The 22,714-nt window shown below is 39.2% G+C and overlaps 1 long non-coding RNA gene across 1 annotated transcript in view; it reads right to left on the bottom strand.

Moving 5' to 3' along the window:
• LOC136886835 (uncharacterized) overlaps positions 1-20,096 on the bottom strand; it is a 192,303-nt gene extending 172,207 nt beyond the window's left edge. The window contains exon 1 of the long non-coding RNA XR_010861829.2: positions 19,303-20,096. This is a non-coding gene — a long non-coding RNA (uncharacterized lncRNA). The remainder of the gene's footprint in view (positions 1-19,302) is intronic.
• Positions 20,097-22,714: the final 2,618 nt, after the last annotated feature.

Genomic DNA, 22,714 nt, shown 5'->3' with positions numbered 1-22,714 from the left:
TTCTACGTGTTGAAGCAGTGATCGACATGGAGTAGAAACCCAATAAGACAGAGATGTAAGCTGCTGCCATGTATCCAGAGAGTCGTCCCAGTTCAGATAAGACCCATGTGTTAATTATGGAATGTTATATGGGTTATGTTAAAATACTAGTGCAGTTTAGAATAGGGATTTTATTTAACGTAAAGTAAGCATGACGGCATGTGTTTATTTCACTTTGATCTTGTTGTATGTACGGATAAGAGAAATGCATGTTCTCTATATTTTTATTGTGATTTATGTCTAGATAATTGGGATAATGAGGGATTTGTTAGGATTATTTGTTGTTTATGTATGCATGATAATTTAGTGTAGAATATTCCGATTTTTCCTTGTATATTAGTGCTAGGAGGATTAGATTGACAAGTTCATCCAAGTTCAAAGTTAAATACTTGCTACGTTATTTTATTTTGGTCATTTAGAGAGACAGTAATAGTTAATTGCATGAGGCATGGTATTTCAGAAGCTGTACGTAAGGAGCTGCATAACGACGTTGAAAGAATAGGATCTTCGAATTTAGGTTGGAATCTGTTTTTGCCCAATGATGTGCACAGGAAACGAACTGGGTCTCATAATGTAAAAGGCTGTTGTGATTTGTGAGAGATATGAGAAGTTATGATGCATGCGGAATTAAAAAGTGATTATGCAGGCCGTATGCAAGCCTGATATGTGAAAGAATAATGTGCAGTGGATTTGTACATGCTATTGTCTTCTGGGAGTATATTATTATCAGAATTGACGGAATTGATTCTAGACCAATGAGTCTGATGTGTGTTAAATTGTCAAAGCATGCTAGGAAGAAATACGATTATACGTGAGTTTTCGTATAGCCGACGAATGAAGTTATCTCATTGCAAGCTGATATATTGGCCGTGTGTTCTCTTAGACGGCGTGAATGAGATGGTATTTCCGTGTTACAACCTTGGCGGACAGAATCCAAGCCTTAGTACAGTGTTGAGTTCAACATTTCCTTTCAGCTCACAGCCCACCAGGAGATACTTGACGGATGACCGCGCTGTTGAGCGCTCAAATGCAGCAGAAGAAGGCAATGTTGCCCATTGCTTTCTACATGATATTGATGGAGAAGTATATGTTTTTCCCTTACAGGATGATGTTTTATGATATTTCTTGTTGTTTGAATATCTTGTCTCGTTGTTAATGGGGAACAGCCCGAGTGCTGAGTTATATTGATGGTCAGTCTAGTTCTCACGAGATCCTTTGTGGTGAACCGCGATTCACGTAGAATCTGTGTAGTATGTAAGACACTTTCTCTTTATCCGATGTAAATAGATGTGTTATTTTGCTCATTTTGTTCATTGTAAATATAGCGTAGGGGAATGCCACTAGTATTTTTCATAATTCATATCATGTCCCATTGCGTCTTAGTTTTTCTTTTCATCGTAACTTTTCTTTATATTGTAATTCTTCCTTTTAACGTTTAATTTTGTGACCGCTCTCACTCTAAATTAAATTCGTATCCCGTATCGTTGTGATGATTTCAAGGGTGACTCCATTCGAAATAACTACGTATCAGTTTATGCGTACATATGTTACCATATATCATGAACAATGGACAAACAAAAGAAGATTACTTCTGAAAGTATGCAAGTATTCAATGTTGTGCATGATACTTCATTTCAATTTTGTTTCTTTGAATAATTAACGTTGTTAATGTCCAGTTATTTCTTTAATTTTGAGATTTTTGTAATGACATTTTATTATTTGACTTATTTGATTTTCGAGCAGTATGATTCGGGTATATTTATGAATAAACTCATCCTACCCCATATTATTGTTTCTCATTCGAGTTATACCTCCATTTTCCTGTCATTTACTTATATTTAAGTGTAGGACTTCGACGTTTAGCCTGACCCAATTGACGACCAACCCACTCTCTGCCCAACCCTGAGTTAGTCGGATGTTCATACAGGAATGGAGGCACCGTCCTAGAGGGTATTTACCCCAGGGTACGGTACAATAGAGTGGGTATGTGGGAAACTGGCAGTGAGATTTTTGGATCCTAATGGGTGGGTAGGAGACAGGGATCTGTGCTCAGATGGTTTTCACTTAAACCGCAGTAGTACATGTAAGTTAGGAAACTTGTTTAGAAGTGTTATATGCAGGTACATCCAGAGAAACGGGGTGGCCTAGGGAGCGGTGTTAAGCAAACAGGGAACTGGAAGTCAAGTAGGGATGACATAAAACTGTTAGTGCTCAACTGTAGAAGCATTGTAAACAAAAGAATCGAATTCAGTATTTAATAGATATATACTTACCTGATATTGCAATAGGTGTTGAATCATGGCTGAAAAATGATATAATGGACGCAGACTAATTCTCACGGAACTGGAGTGTGTATCGTAGAGATAGGATAGGAATAGTAGGAGGGGGAGTATTCATTCTGGTTGAAAGAAGAATTTGTAAGCCACGAAAAAGTTAAGGATGAAAAACATGAAATTCTGGGTGTAAGGCTCATCTCTAAAGATAATAGGCAACTTGATGTCTTTGGAGAGTACAGGCCGGGAAAGGTTAGCGCTGGCGCTGATTCAGAATTATTTGATAAGATAATCAGCTATGTTGGAAATGAAATGGAAAGGAATGTGATAGTAGCAGGTGATCTCAATTTACCAAATGTCAATTGGGAAGGTAATGAGAACGACAGGAAGCACGAACAACAAATGGCAAATAAGTTAATATGAGAAGGGCAGCTGAATCAGAGAGTGATGGAACCAACTAGAGGGAAGAATATTTTGGATGTGGTGCTGATAAAACCAGATGAGCTCTATAGAGAAACCATAGTAATAGATGGTATTAGTTATCACGAAGCTGTCGTAGTTAAAAATAAATGTGAAGTAAAGGAAGGTATTAAAATTAGGACTGTTAGGCAGTACCACATGGCTGATAAAACAGGCATGAGGGAGTTTTTAAAAAGTAACTATGATCGCTGGAAAATGGTAAATAAAAATGTAAACAGACTGGGATGGGGTAAAACAATTGTTGAGGAATGTGAAAATAGGTTTTTACTTTAAAGGTAGTAAGGAATGGTAAAGATCCACTATATTATAACAGAGAAGTAAAGTGACTAAGAACGAGGTGCAGACTGGAAAAAAATAGAGATAGAAATGGTTATGGAAGTAAGGAGAAATTGAAGGAACTTACTAGGAAATTGAAACTAGCAAAGAAGTCAGCTAAAACATGATGGCAAGCATAATTGGTGGTCATACAAATTTTAGTGAAAAATGGAAGGGTATGTACAGGTTCTTTAAGGCAGAAACAGGTTCAAAGAGGGACATTCTAGGAATCATTAATGAAGAAGGGGAGTTTGTATGCGAGGATCTTCAAAAGGCAGAAGTATTCAGTCAGCCGTATGTAAAGAATGTTGGTAACACGGATAATGTCCATATAGGGGAGGTGAGTAATACTAAAGAAGTATTAAAATTTACCTATGATAACAATGACATTTACAGTAAGATACAAAAGATGAAAATTAGAAAAACAGCTGGAATTGATAAGATTTCTGGAGATATACTAAAGGCAATGGGTTGGGATATAGTACCATATCTGACATACTTGTTTGATTATTGTTTGGTTGAAGGAGCTATGCCAAATGAATGGAGAGTTGCTATAGTAGCCCCTTTGTATAAAGGAAGGGCTGATAGACATAAAGCAGAAAATTACAGGCCAGTCTGACATGCACTGCATGTAAGCTTTGGGAAAGCATTATTTCTGATTATATAAGACATGTTTGCGAAATTAATAACTGGTTTGACAGAAGGCAGTTTGGGTTTAGGAAAGGTTATTCCACTGAAGCTCAGCTTGTAGGATTCCAGCAAGATATAGCAGATATCCTGGATACAGGAGGCCAAATGGACTGCATTGCGATTGACCTATCTAAGGCATTCGATTGGGTGATCATGGAAGACTACTGGCCAAAATGAGTGCTATTGGACTAGAAAAAAGACTGACTGAATGGGTGGCTATATTTCTAGAAAATAGAACTCAGAGAATTAGAGTAAGCGAAGCTTTATCTAACCCTGTAATCATTAAGAGGGAATTTTCTCAAGGCAGTATTATTGGACCTTTATGTTTTCTTATATATATAAATGATATGTGTAAAGAAGTGGAATCAGAGATAAGGCTGTTTGCAGATGATGTTATTCTGTACAGAGTAATAAGTAAGTTACAAGATTGTGAGCGGCTGCAGGGTGACCTCGATAGTGTTGTGAGATGGACGGTTGGCAATGATATGATGATAAACGGGGTTAAAAGTCAGGTTGTAAGTTTCACAAATATGGAAAGTCCTCTCAGTTTTAATTACTGCGTTGATGGGGGTGAAAGTTCCTTTTGGGGATCATTGTAAGTACCTAGGTGTTATATAAGAAAAGACCTTCATTGGGGTAATCACATAAATATGATTGTTAATAAACGGTACAGATCTCTGCACGTGGTTACGAGGGTATTTAGGGGTTGTAGTAAGGATGTAAAGGAGAGGTCATATAAGTCTCTGGTAAGACCCCAACTAGACTATGGTTCCAGTGTATGGGACCCTCACCAGGATTACTTGATTCAAGAACTGGAAAAAATCCAAAGAGAAGCAGTTCGATTTATTCTGGGTGATTTCCGACAAAAGAGTAGCGTTACAAAAATGCTGCAACGTTTCGGCTGGGAAGACTTGAGAGAAAGGAGACGAGCTGCTCGATTAAGTGGTATGTTCCGAGCTGTCAGAGGAGAGATGGCGTGGGAGGACATCAGTACACAAAAAGTTTGAGTGGTGTCTTTAAAAGTAGGAAAGATCACAATATGACGATAAAGTTGGAATTCAAATGGACAAATTGGGGCAAGTATTCATTTATAGGAAGGGGAGTTAGGGATTGGAATAACTTACCAACGGAGATGTTCAATAATTTTCCAATTTCTTTTCTTGATATACACAAATGATTCAGGGAACAACATAACATCAAAAATAAGATTGTATGCAGATGATATAATTGTTTATAGGGAAATAAATAACATTGAGCATTGTTCAGAATTACAAAGGGACCTTGAAAGTATCCAACAGTGGGTTGAAGAAAATAATATGAAGGTTAATGGAGGCAAATCGACTGCTACAACATTTACAAACAGGAGCTTTAAAACTGAATTTGAATATACTTTGGATGAGGTAGTTATCCCAAAAGATGGCAAGTGCAAATACTTAGGTGTGAGATTTGAAAGTAATTTGCACTGGAAGGGTCATGTTGATGACATTGTTGGGAAAGCATACAGATCGTTACATGTCATAATGAGGCTACTTAAGGAATGCAACAAAGTATTAAAAGAAAAAAGTTACTTGAGTATAGTTCGTCCATTATTGGAATATACAAACAGTGTTTGGGATCCTCACCAAGAATACCTAACAAAAGAAATAGATAGTGTGCAGAGGAAAGCAGCAAGATTTGTAACAGGGGATTTCAGGAGAAACAGTAGTGTATCAGAAATGTTAGAGGAACTTGGGTGGGAAAATTTAAGTAAGAGAAGGGAGAAAACTAGACTTATAGGATTATATAGAGCCTATACGGGAGAAGAAGCATGGGGAGAAATCCGTGAGAGGCTTCAGTTGGAAAACAATTATATTGGCAGAACTGACCACAAGTATAAAATTAGAAGGAATTTTAGCAGAAGCGACTGGGGTAAATTTTCATTCATTGGGAAGGGCGTGAAGAAGTGGAACAGTTTACCAGGGGTAGTGTTTGATCCTTTTCCAAAATCTGTACAGGTATTCAAGAAGAGAATAAACAGCAACAGGGAAAATAAATGAAATGTTAGAGGGCATTCGACCAGTGCAGGCTATTGTAAATAAAAAATGTGTGATAAAAAATTAATTCCATCCCCTGGTCCATGGAATTTGGACAGCCAAAGTAGGGGGCTGCCTCTAGGGGTGAAGTACAGTGGGGACTTCGAGGGCCCTGGGACCCCTACGGTAGCTGTGAAGGCCCTTCAGGAACTCTGAAAAGTGGTGGCAATAGGGGGCTCTGGTTAAGACGCAGCAGGTCGTTATGCTACTTAGGTTCCAAAATGGGTAAAAAAGAATAGTAAATAAATGTAATGTAAATTTTAATCTTATACCAGTTGCATAGTATTATTTGAAGTAATTCCACATACTGTCTATGAGCTGACTATGTTTGTAAGTATAGGAGATATTATAAGTAGAATTTTGTAAACAGTATAAATTTATTAAGGATGATCTGTTTGTTTAATAGAAAAAAAATGTTAGCATAAATTGTATATTATTGTATTGTAGAAACATTTTTTTTCTTCTCTTGTTAATTTAAAATTTAGTGCTTGGCAATAATGTATTTTAGTGTACCATTTGCCACCGAGGTAGACACCTCATTTGCAAATAAAGAGATTTTGATTTGATTGATTGAAAAGGCTAGGAAAACAACAGATAGGGTATCTGCCACCTGGGCGACTGCCCTAAATGCAGATCAGTAGTGATTGATTGATTGATTGATTGATTGATTGATTGACAACGTTCTACCGAAAATCGGATGACACTTATCCTGTCTCATACATCTTGCACACTAAAGAGAATAACCTTGCCGTGCTGGTTTCTCCTAAAGCAGTCAGTAATTTGGAGGGAATGCCATCAATTCCAGGTGCTTTGCTCCTATTTAGGTCTCTCAAAGTTCTGTTGAATTCTGACCTCAAAATTGGGTCACCTATTTCATCAGCATCAACAGTCTCTTCTTGTTCCTGAACCATAACATCTACGTCCTTACCTTGATACAACTGTTGGATATGTTCCTACCATCTTTTTTCTGCCTTGTCTTCTTTCCCTAGAAGTGGTTTTCCTTCTGAGCTCTTAATATTCATACACCTATGTTTCCTTGATTTTCCTGTATGCAGCATCTACCTTTCCTAGGACCATACAACCTTCAACCACCTTGCACTTGTCATTCTTCCATTCTTCCATAGCTGTCCTACACTTTCTATCCACTTCATTCTTTAATCGCCTGCATTCCTTTCTGCCCTCTTCAGTGTTTGCATTCTTGTACTTCTGTCGTTCGTCAATCAGGTCTAGTATCTCCTGAGTTATCCACTGATTCTTAGTCTTTCCTTTCTTCCTATTATTTCTTCAGCACCCCTACTGACATCATTCTTCACGACTGACCATTCTTCGTCTATGGTGTTTCCTTCAGCCTTTTCATTTAGTCTTCGTGTAACATGTTCCTTGAAATAGTCACTCACACTCTTTTCTTTCAACTTGTCTAGATCCCATCTCACTGGATTCCTTCCCTTCTTCAATTTATTCAACTTCAGATGGCATTTCATGACCAACAAGTTGTGATCAGAGTCCACGTCTGCTCTTGGGAAAGTTTTGCAATCCAACACCTGGTTTCTGAATCTCTGCCTAATAATAATGCAGTCTATTTGATACCTTCCAGTGTCTCCAGGTCTCGTCCATGTGTACAGCTGTCGTTTGTGGTGTTTGAACTAAGTATAAGCAAGGACTAAATTGTGATTGGTTCAGAATTCAACCAGACGACTTCCTCTTTCATTCCATTGTCCCAATCCTAGTGCTTTACCTTCTCTTCCTTGGACTACCACTGCATTCCAGTCTCCCATCACAATTAGATTCTCACCACCTTTTACATGTTGTATTAAATCTTCCGTCTCTTCGTATATTCTTTCAATTTCCTCATCATCCACTGAACTAGTAGGCAGGAAGTGCAGGATTTTTGGTCAGGTGACTACAGAATTATCAACACAAAATCAAACAGGGGAAATGCAGGAGTTGTTTTAATAATAAGAAAATAGGGCAGTGGGTTAGCTACTATGCCCAGTATAGTGAAAGGATTATTGCTGTCAAGATAGACACCAAACATACTTCACTTATACCAACTACATCTAACTTTAGTCTATCCATCTCCCTTTTCAGATTCTCTAACCTACCACAACGATTCAAACTTGTAACATTCCATGCTCCGACTCACAACATGTCAGTATGTCTTGTGTAGTCCCCACCCAGAGATCCGAATGGGGAACTATTTTACCTCCGGAATATTTTACTCAGGAGGAAGCCATCATCAGTACATCATTCATACGGAGAGGGCTGTGTGTCCTCGGGAGTTAGTTATGGCTGTAGTTTCCCGTTGCTTTCAGCCATGCAGCAGTATCAACAGAGCTAAGCCATGTTGAGTATTATTACAGGGCCACGTCAGTCAATCATCTAGACTGCCATCCTTGTAACTTCCAAAAGGCTGCTTTCGATGAACTCTTTGTTAGTCTGGTGTCTCGACAGATACCCATCCGATATGGTTGCTCTTGCGGCTCGGCTATCTGCTTCATTGGGACGCGCAAACCTCCCCACCGTGCCAAGGTCACATGGTTCACAGGGGAGGAGGATACGTTTAACTAGTATAATTGTAGTGTAGGTATTCTAACAGTTTTTTTTCCTGGTTGTACTATCGCCCTGAAATCTTTGTATAGTTTATATTAAATTTCCTTCGTCTGGCATATATACCTACTTTTATTCATGGAATACGTTATTTTACTTCTGTTGATATTTCCATATTACTTCACATTCCTTTGAGGAGATAAAAGAATAGCTGAGAGATGTAAGTGTAAGGTCTGTGGGTGTGAGTGGGAACTAAGGAAGATGAGGAGAAACAGCAAGCTAGAGGGGGATAATTAGACTTGTAACGGAGGACAGGAATGAAAATAAGTCTCTCTCAATCAATGAACTGTATAGAGTAGGTAGGGGAGAGGGAAGGGATGGAAGAGGAGAGGATGTGGAAGATAATAAAGGACCGAATGGAAAAGCTAAAGGAAACACAGTATGAGAAAAATAGACACTGATGAAGAATGAGATCAGTAGGGCTGCTGAAGATCTATTAGGAAGAAAGGAAAGAGCAACTAAGAATCAATGGATAACTCAAGAGATACTAGATAATAAAGAAAAATTTCATTTTAACTTAACAGATAAAAAATAACATTTACACAAACAATATTTTCATATTAAACAAATCTCTACTGAAAGCTCCACAAGTCAAATGATCGAGAGGGTTGCCAGGTCCAGTCCTTGCTACGTAAAATTAAGTTGTGGTCGTGATTCTTGTTTTAGGAGGAAGAACAACGTGGTAACCATCCTCCACTTACACTAATCAGAAGGAAAATGGAAGAGGTCCAATACTTAAAAAATTAAGCTATCTGCAAAAGAAAGACAAGTGCCACTAAGGGCGTGAAAATGAAAGACTCCCGAGGCCTTGCAAATCTATTACAGTTGGGGTCAGTAAGAAAATAAGAGTTGACTGAGGGAGGTCAGACAGGAAAGATAAGAGCATGGAACTTACCACAAGTGAGTGAAAAACAATGTCAGACTCAGCTAAGAGAGCCGTGGTCGCCAACCCACACTCCCAAGTTGAGAGGCCCTGATCCCCCTTTTAGTCGCCTCTTCTTACGACAAACAGGGGATACCGTTGACATCATTCTATCATCACCACCCGCGGGGATGTAAGATTAAGTACTAAAACGTGATGCCGATGTGTGTTATATAGCTTACATTAAAGCATCTTTGTTATTTTAGTGCCCATTTTGTCATTATAAATGCATATTTTAATTGCTTTACTGCCTAGGTCCTAAATGTTGAGGAATGCGAAAACAGGTTTGTACCTTTAAGGGTGGTAAGGAATGGTAAAGACCCACCTTATTATAATAGAGAAATAAAGAGACTAAGAAGGAGGTGCAGACTGGAAAGAAATAGAGTTAGAAATGGCTGTGGAAGTAAGGAGAAATTGAAGGAACTTACTAGAAAATTGAATCTAGCAAAGACGGCAGCTAAGGATAACATGATGGCAAGCATAATTGGCAGTCATACGAATTTTAGTGAAAAATGGAAGGGTATGTATAGGTATTTTAAGGCAGAAACAGGTTCCATAGAGGACATTCCAGAAATAACTAATGAACAAGGGGAGTGTGTATGTGAGGATCTTCAAAAAGCAGAAGTATTCAGTTAGCAGTATGTAAAGATAGTTGGTTACAAGGATAATGTCGAGATAGAGGAGGAGACTAAGGCCAAAGAAGTAATAAAATTTACATATGATAACAATGACATTTACAATAAGATACAAAAGTTGAAAACTAGAATAGCGGCTGGAATTGATCAGATTTCCGGGGATATACTAAAGACAATGGGTTGGGATATAGTACCATATCTGAAGTACTTATTTGATTATTGTTTGGTCGGAGGAGCTATACCAGATGAATGGAGAGTTGCTATAGTAGCCCCTGTGTATAAAGGAAAGGGTGATAGACATAAAGAAAATTACAGGCCAGTAAGTTTGACATGCATTGTATGTAAGCTTTGGGAAGGCATTCTTTCTGATTATATTAGACATGTTTGTGAAATTAATAACTGGTTCGATAGTAGGCAATTCGGTTTTAGGAACGGTTATTCCACTGAAGCTCAACTTGTAGGATTCCAGCAAGATATAGCAGATATCTTGGATTCTGGAGGTAAAATGGATTGTATCGCGATTGACCTGTCTAAAGCATTTGATAGGGTGGATCATGGGAGACTACTGGCAAAAATGAGTGCAATTAGACTTGACAAAAGAGTGACTGAATGGGTTGCTATATTTCTAGAAAATAGATCTCAGAGAATCAGAGTAGGTGAAGCTTTATCTGACCCTGTAAAAATTAAGAGGGGAATTCCTCAAGGCAGTATTATCGGACCTTTATGTTTTCTTATATATATTAATGATATGAGTAAAGGAGTGGAATCGGAGGTAAGGCTTTTTGCGGATGATGTTATTCTCTATAGAGTGATAAATAAATTACAAGATTGTGAGCAACTGCAACGTGACCTCGAAAATGTTGTGAGATGGACAGCAGGCAATGGTATGTTGATAAACGGGGTTAAAAGTCAGGTTGTGAGTTTCACAAATAGGAAAAGTCCTCTCAGTTTTAATTACTGTGTTGATGGGGTGAAAGTTCCTTTTGGGGATCATTGTAAGTATCTGGGTGTTAATATACGGAAAGATCTTCATTGGGGTAATCACATAAAAGGGATTGTAAATAAAGGGTACAGATCTCTGCACATGGCTATGAGGGTGTTTAGGGGTTGTAGTAAGGATGTAAAGGAGAGTGCATATAAGTCTCTGGTAAGACCCCAACTATAGTATGGTTCCAGTGTATGGGACCCTCACCAGGATTACCTGATTCAAGAACTGGAAAAAATCCAAAGAAAGGCAGCTCGATTTGTTCTGGGGGATTTCCGACAAAAGAGTAGCGTTACAAAAATGTTGCAATGTTTGGGTTGGGAAGAATTGAGAGAAAGAAGAAGAGCTGCTCGACTAAGTGGTATGTTCCGAGCTGTCAGCGGAGAAATGGCGTGGAATGACATTAGTAGACGAATAAGTTTGAATGGCGTTTATAAAAGTAGGAAAGATCACAATATGAAGATAAAGTTGGAATTCAAGAGGACAAACTGGGGCAAATATTCATTTATAGGAAGGGGAGTTAGGGATTGGAATAACTTACCAAGGGAGATGTTCAATAAATTTCCAATTTCTTTGAAATCATTTAGGAAAAGGCTAGGAAAGCAACAGATAGGGAATCTGCCACCTGGGCGACTGCCCTAAATGCAGATCAGTATTGATTGATTGATTGATTGATTGATTGATTGATTGATTGATTGATTGATAAATGTTAAGTGCTTATTTGCCTGCCTATTTTAGCAAAAATCAACGCCTGAACGTCCGGGCTCTACTAATGACAGACAGACCGTTACAGTGCAGCAAATGACAATGTCTAGCGTATTTATTTCTCTCCTACCTTCCTTCTGAGTAAAAATGGAAAAGAGATAATTTAGAACAGTACAGTATCTACTCCACTATTTAAAAATCACTTTGCATTAAAATATAAACAACTCATTCTAAATACAACTGATACTTGAGGAGCTACTATGGGTTAATATGTTCCTCCCATCAAAATCTCCCCAGTGAGAGATGTCAACTAGAACATTTGCTGTTTTAACATGGACTTCTATGGCACAATACTTCATAACTTGACCACTTCTTCATTGAGGGACTCTAGGCTGTGAAATACAATCAAAATGTACAGAAAAGAATTTGCTTCTTTTATTATAAATTACCAGTTCCTCTAATAGTCCGCATTTTGGACGGGTAATTAATGTAAAATTAACAATGTGTATCCCTACTATATACGTATCTACAAGTTCTCCCTACCCTCTTCCAGAAATTATCTCCACGTGTCAAGGCCAGACACACAAAACCACCAAAATGGCGCCCTCCCGAGACCTATACATTAAAGTAAATAAATATTTAATTTCTCCTTTCCCGAGACATCTAAATGATGGGTTCAGTTCCTAGGTGTTAATATAAGGAATGATCTTCATTAGGGTAATCATATTAACCCTTTCATTCCAACGTAGCAAGTATGGTGGCGTGAACTTCTGGGCGCGAGCAGCAGGTAGTTCACTGAGCCCGCTGTACAGGATACTTGTCTCGCTCCGCTCTCCAGTCCTCAATCGACTTGTGACGTGAGGAGAGGACAGGCGAAGTTTAAAAGTATTTCATTTTGTAATGCATATTCGCCAAAATGCTTATGACTATATTTTTTAGCACTTTTCATCCTCCTCGCACAGGAGAGTTACGATACTCATGTTAAAAACTGAAAAAACTTAACATGCTACCATTGTCCACTAAACTTTTCAATCCAGAATTAGCTGCGTCAAACTTGTTTCCTCGGATTCAATTTCAACTTTTCTCAATTTAGTAGTCTGCTTGGTGGTTCAGGCACCTGATCTTCATCTTCACTATCATCATCTTCAGGCAAATCATCGAAGTAGGCCGACCTTTTAGACGACTGAAGCGGTGACTGAAGTAGTAAACGTGCCTGAAGTAGGTGTGATTGAAATCGTTCCGTCACCAGAATCGGATGACAGTGTTCCTCCACAGTATATCTCTCCTCCGTCATCAGGCCTTTCACAATTTTAAAGCGATTGAAATCTAAGTCAAGGAGCACAAGCACGTCAGCACAGGGGAGCAACTAGGCTCAAAGTGAGTAGCATATCAGACACATTGCTTTTGTCTTCAAACTGGTTGCTCCTGTCATCTGGTGATCATAGCCGTAGCTACAGACTCCCAAGACTGCCACAAGAGACCTCCAAGGGCAAACTTCCACAGCAGTCTATCGTAGCAAGACCATCTACAATAATATCAGACCTTAATACAAAAACAACATGGCCGACGCATCGGTTCCATGAAAACACGCATGTGATACATAAACATAACCTTTGGATTATCGCACTGAATTGCTAAGCTGTCAATAATAACGAACAGAAAATTTACTTTGGGTAATAGACCAGCACTAACTAGAAATAGCCTATATTTAGGTAAGCAATATGTGGATAATTAAAAAAAATATATATTTTCTACGAGCTACTAGGGTAAAGAAAATAGGTAATACAGGATTGCATTCTAAAATAACAGTCCTGGGGGAATATTTGACGCGTTTCAATTCAGTCAATTAATTAATTAATTAATCACTCACCGATGATCTGAATTTAGAGCTGTCATCCAAGTGGCAGATTACGTATCAATTGTCTACTTAGTACCGTATTTTCTTAAGTGATTTCAAAGAAATTGGAAATTTTTCGAACTGGTGTAGATATAGTAGGGAGTACCCTTGGTAAATTCTTCCTATAAATCAATACTTGTTTTAGAAATACATTTATTTGAATGACCTTTCTGTTACCATATACTTTTAAGTATAATAGCCTACCTCGTTCAAGAAATTTATTAGAAACATAACCTTTGGCGAATTTCAATTATCTCATAACAATGATTCTGACAATGATCCACGAAACTGTTATATCAATTTCACTTCAGATAATCAATAGGAGAATCTATTTGAAGTTCTCTGGTAGCATGTGCATTTTCGTATAAAGCACTTTAACACCCAAATCGTTGGCAACGTAATAACGTACTGTAAGTGACAGTATATCAGTTGATACCTTGTCCTCTAATTTAACAAGGTGAATATAATCTTCTTCATTCACAGATAAAATAAACAGCTTTAATCACTTTTAATAACCTCACTTTTAAAATGGATTGGCACCAACACAGAGTTTTGGACTTATCCGGAAAAACAGCTCATCAAGCACGCGGAACGCATCCACTCTATTGACAAATTTATCCTCGAATGTTTTAATGCACTAATAAAATACTTGTAACTACGAAATCGTCACGATGCATTAAGAACACTTGTTCTGAATGTGAGTGCATCTGCTGTAATATGAATTACATCCAGGCATGCAATACGATCGACACGTCCTAATATATCAAAATAGTTTTAAAACCAAATTTCAATAAAAACATCTCTAAACTAACGTTTTCTAATCAAACCAAACCAACAGAAAGAACTAAACAGATGCTTCGCACATGCTCATGTTTACATTTGAACAAACCGATCGGGCCGCCATTTTTGCTATTATCGATAGCTGCTAGAGGTGAGTCGGTACTGCTGTACCGGTACGCGTCACCTATTCTCCGAATGGAGCAGTGACAACCTGCTCCAGGAGCCTCTTCTCTACCGGTCCACTGCTACTGTGACAGTCTTGCGCTGCGACTCACAGTTGGCTGCTACCGGTCCACTGCTACTGTGACAGTCTTGCGCTGCGACTCGCAGTTGGCTGCTACCGGTCCACTGCTACTGTGACAGTCTTGCGCTGCGACTCGCAGTTTGCTGCTACCGGTCCACTGCTGTCTGCTACTGTGACCAAACTGTGACGGTCTTGCGCTGCGACTCACAGCGTCCTGTACCGGTCCACTGCTGTGACAGTGTTGCTACTGCTATCCGCAAACGGTCCAGCGACACAGCCGTCGTCGTCCCGTACCGTTAGGGAGGATGTGACAAGAACAGGACGGAGACATACCGGTACGGTGTTCATTATTTAATGTGAACGAAAGAAATCCACAGTAATCTACTTCATCACTAAAACATTTCTACAAATAATAATAATAATAATAATAATAATAATAATAATAATAATAATAATAATAATAATAATAAACCAAACTCCATGGCACTACAGCCCTCGAAGGGCCTTGGCCTACCAAGTGACCGCTGCTCAGCCCGAAGGCATGCAGATTACGAGGTGTCGTGTGGTCAGCACGACGATTCCCCTCGGCCGTTATTCTTGGCTTTCTAGACCGGGGCCGCTATCTCACCGTCATATAGCTCCTCAATTCTAATCACGTAGGCTGAGTGGACCTCGAATCAGCCCTCAGGTTCAGGTAAAAATCCTGACCTGGCCGGGAATCGAACCCGGGGCCTCCGGGTAAGAGGCAGGCACGCTAACCCTACATCACGGGGCCAGCAATAATAATAATAATAATAATAATAATAATAATAATAATAATAATAATAATAATAATAATAATAATAATATCATTCTGGTGGATTTTAATTTATCATTTGGTAAATTATGTGAGTCAAGTAAATACTAGCACAGCGCTTCGCGTAATCGTGTGGGTGCGTGATGCCATGTATACATTTCCTAAGTAATAGCATTTGAGTGCATGACTCATTCACACGTGCGGAGCATGAATTCATATTTTTGGAAGGGTTATCGGAGACGCACACGCGTCCTGTAAACCTGTCAGGGAATAGAGATTGGTAATTTTAATTTAATTTCCCTGTGATGTTATCGATGGACAACATTTGGATGTTCCCACCAGGATGGCATCAACTTAAAGAACCTTTAAATATTTTGTTCGAAATCTTACAGTAATGAATAATTCATTTGCTTACATAAATTGACAATGTATTGCATTACATCTTCCTGTTGTGATTTCATTTGCAAGTTGCTTTACGTCGCACCGACACAGATAGGTCTTACGGCGACGATGGGACAGGAAAGGGCTAGGAGTGGGAAGGAAGCGGCCGTGGTCTTAATTAATTAAATTTGCCTGGTGTGAAAATGGGAAACCACGGAAGACCATCTTCAGGGCTGCCGACAGTGGGGTTCGAACCCACTATCTCCCGAATACTGGATACTGGCCGCACTTAAGCAACTGCAGCTATCAAGCTCGGTGATTTAATTTGCAGTAGTTATTCATAGGTTTGCTTTCGCTTGGTAGGTCATGACCCTTCGGCGCTGTTGCGCAATGGAGTTTGGTTTTATTCATACATTTTACATTTTATTTGACAGGGTCCGAGTTGTAATTTTTTCAGGCGGGCCCGTATAACACAATGAGAGCAGCTCTGGCCCACAACCTTAGCCAGAATTGGTTGCAATCGTTACTGTGCTCTTGATGAGAGGAGACGGGTAGTGTCGTGTTTGATATCGTGTTTCTTTTGACGTCAGGTTATGTTTGGTATGTCAATATGTCAAAAGAAAAGGTTAAATGTACAGTCAGATATTTCGTAAAAAGTGGTTAAAGAATTAAACTTTAAAAGACTAGTTGGTTAAGCATCCTAGTAATCCCAAACACGGACGGTGCACCTATTGGTAGTGCAATATAAATGCGAAAGTGTTAGACATTATTTTTTTCCGTACTTATCAAAACCAATGAAAACAGTAATGAAAGTGAAAGTAACTTTCGAAACAGATTTGAGAATTTCCGGATGTGCTTTGCACTTTGAACTGCCAGCATATATTTTGAAAGAGAGTAGTACCATGTGGCTTCATATGCAACCACAGGACGTCAGATCTGCAGATCTGTTTCAGAGCATATAGTGCGGTGAGTGTTGAGTTAATCCCCTCTATTAACACAGTTGATATATGCTCTTTTACTTCAGTTCGAAATTTAGCAGATTTTGAACTAAAAATTGGTGGAGAAAATATTTATGGGCTGGCAACAGTGTTCCTCAGCTCCATTTGTGCTTGTACCGGTTGTCACTGGACCGGTAGCGTGTCACCGCGGAGCCATGATCCTCAGCTCCATCTGTTGCTGGACCGGTTTGTCACTGGACCGGCAGCGTGTCACCGCGCTCTGCATGCTATCCCATGCTCCTCAGCTCCATCTGTGGTTGGACCGGTTTGTCACTGGACCGGCAACGTGTCACTGCTCCAGTCGTGTCACTGGAGCAGTTGGAGCAGTGACACATTTTCTCTGGACCGTCACACCTCTAATAGCTGCATTAAGGTCTGATATATTGTAGCAAATACAGTAGAGACAATACACGACACTGAGCGAGATATCGAGGGACAACTATTGGAGCACACTCTAGCGGATAGACCTGAACGGTACTGATTCTGTCATAAGAGCACGTGTATTTTTGTGTGAAGTTTTTGGTGTTATTTATGCGTTTTCAGTGAGTTGACATAATTAAATAGTAGCGTGTGTCATTCCTTGATATCTCCTCTCAACATGAGGGGAAAGGTATGTGCTGTGTTTGGCTGCAGTAATTATGAAGTAGTGAAAAATGCGCGGTCGTTCTTCAGGTTCCCTCGTGACAAGAACATGTAAGTAATATTGTGTTTGCATATATATTCTTCCAGTGACAGAGATTTTTATAGTACTTCATAATCTTCTGACCTGCTCGACCCATATTTTAACTGGCATAAAATGTAATACGCATATTTTATTCTATAGTGCAGCAGTTAGCCTTCAATACCGATGTGTTGTAGGTGTGATCTGTGGGTTTTGAAATGTCACAGAAGCGATTTGGATAATAAGGTGTACAAGAAAGAAGGGACGTTACGCTTATATAAGTATTATAAGATCTGTTCTGATCATTTCCAGGCCAGCAACTTTAGAAATCCTCGACAATACAGCCAAGGGTATGTTACATTTTTGCTCTAATTGTACGTAAATATTCCTTAAAACATCACTATCGACAACATTTTCATACTTTTCTTTCTTTATTCCTCTTCTCAGTTCGAAAAATGAAGGTATCGGCCAAGGAAAGACAAGGGCTCAAATACGTCAGCCTCGTGTCGGTAGATTTACTGGCACGTAAAAGAACTCCTGCGGGACTGAATTCCGGCACTTCGGCGTCTCTGAAAACCGTAAAAGAGTAGTTAGTGGGACGTAAAACAAAAAACATTATTATTATTATTATTATTATTATTATTATTATTATTAAATGTTAATTCATTGCATCATATGTGTAAGGAATGTGCTGATATTTTTATTGGCAAGTGTCTTAATGTGATGATACAATGTTTTCAAATGAGAAAAAAGACAAATCCAACCGTAAGAGTTCAGGCAGGAATGCTAAAGCTAAAAAAGTAATGCATAAATGAAAGATCAAGCCATTTGACAGCAGCCCATTTCATATCTTGTTCATGGGTCTAATTTCAGTCTTTGAATAATAACCTTTTAAATAATTCTTCATTCATTTATCCAGAATTGCTTTAGCAACTTCGAAGTTAATATCTCAATACCACTTTCTTTCTAGACGTAATTTATTTATCCATTTCCGTATATACATTTCCATTGATATTTGAATTTAGCGCGATTTGTTCAGGTCAAGTCACTAGGAGCGCCACCGTCGAATTGTCTCCCATTTTAGCAAGGCGAAATCCGTAAGTGTCGTGTATTGTCTCTACTGTATTTGATTGTAGTTGGTCTTGATCGTAGTGAAACGGAAAACAGCTGAAAAACATGCGACTTCTACAGCAGTCGACCAGCTATGAGGCACAGCTCCAGCGCGACTGCTATAGCAGTCCACCGGATGTGTGGGACAGCTTCCTCCCGACTGATACAGCAGTCAACCGGAGTGAAATAATTAACGAAGTAGTTAAGAAAGGTTACAGGTCTCTTCATATGGTTATAAGAGTATTTAGGGATTGTAGTAAGGATATAAAGGATAGGGCGTATTAGTCTCTGGTAAGACCACAGTTAGAGCATGATGAATAGAATACCAAGTGAGATCACTCACCGATTTCAAGCCCTCTCCCGCAGAACGGCGCTAGTGGAGCCTAACACCAATGCTACACGATCAGCTGATTTAATGGAAATTACAATGATACGCAAATAATGAAATACAACACGTTAATAATACTGTCAGAGAGTTATAAATAATATTATCAGTCTGCATGAAGAAATATCTTTGAACTTTATAATATTATCAGTCCGCAACTTTAATAAGAGAACACACTAAATAAAATGAAACATTACGAAAAGCGAAAGCATATTGTGCTTTACATACTTTAAGAATCATTTTTAAACAGAGCAAATTAAACATACGCCAGGCTGTAAATAACACTGACACTTTTCTCAAATAAATTAAATGAAGTAAATTACTCACCAAAACTAGTTTGAGGCCACTTTCGGTAGTTTACGAGTAGACTTAGCAGATTGTCGAGCTTGCATTTCTCTGCAGATTTCTCCTGCTCTGAAGAAGAATCAGCATTATAGTGGGAGACCAGTTTTGGAATAATGTCCAAAGTGTGTTCAATACAACAGCCAGCTCCTGATGGCACAACTGAAATCGCCTCAATCTAGTCAAGACACTCGTAAAAAATATCGCCCCACATTAAATTGAATCTCTTCCCTTAGTTTAACCTCATCGAATATAACTATCCCGTGCCGTTTATTCTAGTTCTTTCATCCTAAAAATAATCTGAAACAGCACTTAAGCAATGATGATTTACACCATAGGGACATTTAAGTCCTGTTGTCATCACTGCTTCACTCACTTCGTGATTCTCGTTCCTTATCCTCTTGATACTGTCCTCACTCGTTTTGTTACTGGGTACCTTTCGCGATTTTACCTCACTGGATAGGTATTTCGGTAAATTTGAAAATATATGAAGCACCGCTCCTGGTTTTATTTTCCACCTCACAGAGGAAGTTCAACGTTCTCACCATTCACAAAGAAACAGTCCACCGTTATAATTAAATTGCCGAAAAATGCAGGTCACATATTCTGCTTTTGGCCGACAATTGCTTATCTTTCTGCGGAATAACTCTAGCCCACTTCGCAAACAAATTATTTCCCTTTGGTGGTGTAAAATATCGTCTACCATCACGCTTCCTTCTGTAACCCGATTTACAACCACGAACGAAACAGTACAACATTTTCTTGAAATAATAGAGAACTAGTTGATTGCACACACAAAGCACTGCACAGATACTAATACAGACTTTCAGAAAATATTAAAACAAACTAATAGGCGTTAAAAATATCACCAACTTCACGCACGCTCACTATACCTTTTCCGGCAATTGGGCGCACGTGTTGTTGCAGTTGGATCGTTGAGACTGCTGCACCACACTCCAGCAGGACCACCAACTGCAATGTTAAGAGATTGGAGTGATCACACTTGATATTCTATTCGTCATGGTTAGAGTATAGCTCCAGTGTATGGGACCCTCACCAGGACTACTTGATACTTCAAAGGAAAGCAGCACGATTTGTCCTGGGTGTCTGACAAAGGAGTAGTGTTACTAAAATGTTGCGAGCATTGGGCTCGGAAGATTTGTGAGTAAGGAGGCGAGATGCTTGACTATGCGGTAGGTTATAAGTAATAAATTTCACCTTGATCCGTGGTGGGATTATTATATATAACAAATTCCAACTAGTACGTTTTGGGAAGTTCCACCTTTCCACCACTTTAAAAGGTGGAATTTGTTATATACAGTATGTTGTATGTTTTGAGCTGTCATCCATAATGACGGAGGGCAGCAGCTTCGCCATTAGTGCACGTTGGCGTCAGCCAAGGTATCGGCTGATACGGTGATGTGACACACATTTCGGAGCGTAACCATAGTGGTGTAAGCGGTCTCAAAACTGCGCGAGGAAGGCAACGGGAAACCACCTCGTATTTAATCCCCAGGAAAATCTTTAGCATGACTGGAAAACATGAAACCAAGGCCCCCAGTCACCGGCAGCCCTTCAGTGGGCAGGGGATGCTAAGAATTTCCGGGCCAGTCATGAGAAGGATAGCAACGTGGAATGTTCGCAGCTTGTTTCAAAGTGGAAAGACTCGTAACGCCATCAGAGAGATGGAGAGACTCAAGATCGACGTCCTTGGCATTAGCGAAATGCGTTGGCCCCATTCAGGAAAGAGTGTGGTCAGTGGTTATCAAGTATACTATTCTGGTAATGACGATCCTCGCCATCTTAATGGCGTGGGTTTCATTGTACATCGAGATATCAGTAAGTCTGTGAAAAGTTTTATACCAGTATCAGATAGGGTATGTTTATTACAGCTTAATGCACGACCAATTTTAGTGAATATCATCCAAGTGTATGCTCCAACATGTGATGCGTCAGACGTTGATGTCGAAGATTTTTACACGAAAATCGAAGCAGCCCTGTCATATACCAAACCATCTGAGATAAACATTGTGATGGGCGATTTCAATGCTAAAGTCGGCCATGGTCGACGGGCTGATGTAGTCGGTGACTACGGATTAGGAACAAGCAATACTCGAGGTGATCGACTGGTCCAGATGTGCCAAGAGCAGGGCCTTATTATAGCAAACACGTATTTCCAGCTACCTCCTCGTCGCCTCTATACGTGGACCTCTAATGCTGACAACAGTATTAGGAACCAGATTGATTACATCACAATTAACAAGCGGTTCAGAAATTCCATCAAATGTGTGAAAACATACCCAGGTGCTGATATCAACTCAGACCATAGCCTACTGTTTGCTTCCATGAACCTCAGGCTGAAGAAATGTCATTTAAAGGGGGTTTTTATTCGGATTGAGATTCAGAAGCTTCAAGATCAAGCACTGAAGGATGAAGTTCAGTCAGCTCTACGTGTAAAACTTGCGGAAGTTCAAAACAGCATTAATATAAATGATGTTGAAGGGACTTAGAATCACATCAAATGTGCAATTAACGACGTAAGTCAAGTAAAATTAATGAATGCTGGAAGAAGGAAAAACAAGCCGTGGATGACAGAAGAAATCCTGAAGCTGATGGATCAAAGAAGGTCTTTTAAAAATATAGATCCTGTAAAGTACAAAAGTTTGCAGAATTTAATACGACAAAGAATAAGGAATGCAAAAGTACAACAACTCTCTGAGGAATGCAACGAAATAGAATATTAATGAATTCCAAACATGATTTTTTCAACATGTACAAGAAAGTAAAACAAGTAACTGGTGCATATAACAGGAAGGGTAGTGAGGTCCTCCTTAATAAAAATGGACATCTTAGCGAGCACAGAAGAGAAACTGAAGGAATGGATGGAATATGTACAAAATCACTTCTTGGATCGCAGAAATGTGGATCATGGTGCTTGGGCAGACGATGGTGTGGATATCACACGTGCAGAAGTAGAATATGCCATAAGAACAGCGAAGAATGGGAAGGCTCCAGGCCCTGATGAGATGTATGCTGAGATACTGAAACTCCTTGAGAAAGAAAAATCCCTTTCATTATTAGTTGACCTATTCAACAGTATTCACCGCAGTGGAACCATTCCTCGAGACTGGCTCAAATCGACTTTCGTAATATTGCCTAAGAGAGCCAATGCAAAATTCTGCAATGAATATAGAACAATTAGTTTGATGAGCCACGTTCTGAAAGTATTCCTAAAAGTCTTGCATGCGAGAATTTATCATAAATGTGAGGAGAATATCGGAACCTCGCAATTTGGCTTCAGACATGATTTTAGTACTAGAGAGGCATTATTTAGTCTGCAGGTATTAGTCCAACGGTGCCGAGATGTCAATGTCGATGTTTTTGCTTGTTTCATCTA

This window comes from Anabrus simplex, chromosome 1 (genome assembly GCF_040414725.1).
Source record: "Anabrus simplex isolate iqAnaSimp1 chromosome 1, ASM4041472v1, whole genome shotgun sequence".
Lineage (NCBI taxonomy): Eukaryota > Metazoa > Arthropoda > Insecta > Orthoptera > Tettigoniidae > Anabrus > Anabrus simplex.
The sequence above is the reverse complement of the archived record's forward strand: the minus strand, read 5'-3'. Positions and strand labels throughout refer to the sequence as shown.